Here is a 710-nt window from a genome sequence, read left to right as displayed (position 1 = left end):
TTGATGTCCACTGTACGAGGCCATAAGAAGATCATTTGTAACCTTCACTAAAGTGTTCTGTGCTGTGCTGAGCTCTGAAACCTGACTGAAACTCTTCAAATAAACCATTCCTCTGCAGTGATCTGTTAGCTGTTTGACAACTACTCTTTCAAGTTTTTGATATGAAAGGAAGGTTGGAGATTGGCCTATAATTAGCTAAGACTGCTGGCGTCTAGAGATGGCTTTTTGAGTAAAGGTTTAAATACAGCCAGCTTGAAGGCCTGTGCTACATAGCCGATCATTAGAGATAGGTTGATCATATTTAAGATCGAAGAATTAATTAATGGCGGACTTCTTGAGCAGTTTTGTAGGAATGGGGTCTAAAAGACAGGTTGATGGTTTGGAGGAAGTACATTATTGAAGTTAACTCAGAAAGATCAATTGGGAAAAAGAGTCTAACTTAACATCATGTACTAAGAGTAGCTGTAGTAATATTACACTCTGTGGGATGTTACTGGTAATTTTTTCTCTAATGATAAAAATTTTATTTGTGAAGAAGTTCATGAAGTCATTACTAGTTAACGTTAAAGGGATGTTGGCTCAAAAGAGCTCTGACTTTTTGTCAGCCTGGCTACAGTGCTGAAGAGAAACCTGGGGTTGTTCTTATTTACTTCAATCAGTGACGAATAGTAGGATGTTCTGGCTTTGCGGAGGGCTTTCTTATAAAGCAG

This window comes from Simochromis diagramma, unplaced genomic scaffold (assembly GCF_900408965.1).
Source record: "Simochromis diagramma unplaced genomic scaffold, fSimDia1.1 OVJJ01000557.1, whole genome shotgun sequence".
In the NCBI taxonomy this organism is placed as follows: Eukaryota; Metazoa; Chordata; class Actinopteri; order Cichliformes; family Cichlidae; genus Simochromis; species Simochromis diagramma.
This window is presented reverse-complemented; position numbering follows the sequence as displayed.